A 608-nucleotide genomic window follows, 5' to 3' on the forward strand; every position below is an offset into this window, starting at 1 on the left:
GTTGGCTTTGTGAAGTCACCAAGCATTCTCCTTGCATTATTGTTATTTTCGGCTGCCATCTCCTTCTCTTGTTCAAAAATTTCTGAAAGGTTACCTTTAGATTGTTGTAACTTAGCTTCTCTTAATTTTCTCTTCAGAGTCCTTTCAGGTTCTGGATCAATTTCAACAAGAGTGCCTTTATCCCTGTTCCTGCTCATATGAAAGAGAAGAAAACAAGAAAAGAAAGAGGAATCCTCTATGTCACAGTATAGAGATTCCTTTATGTTAGTACAAAAAGAAAGGGGAGAAGAATGAAGAAGAGTGGGTTCGGATATTTAGGTGGAGAGAGGTGAAGAGAAGTGTTAGTAAATAATTAATTAAATAGAATAAGAAAAGAGAGGGAGATAGAAAATTCGAAAATAATTTTTAAAAAGGGGTTAGTAATTTTCGAAAATTAGAGATAAGATAAGATTAAAATTAAAATTTAAAACAAAAAGAATTTTTGAAAAGGGGATGAGATATTTTGAAAATTAGAGAGGGAAAAGTAGTTAGGTGGTTTTGAAAAAGATAAGAAACAAACAAAAAGTCAAAGAGTTAGTTGAAAAAGATATTAAAATCAAATTTGAAAA

Source organism: Arachis duranensis, chromosome 9 (assembly GCF_000817695.3).
Source record: "Arachis duranensis cultivar V14167 chromosome 9, aradu.V14167.gnm2.J7QH, whole genome shotgun sequence".
Classification (NCBI taxonomy): Eukaryota; Viridiplantae; Streptophyta; class Magnoliopsida; order Fabales; family Fabaceae; genus Arachis; species Arachis duranensis.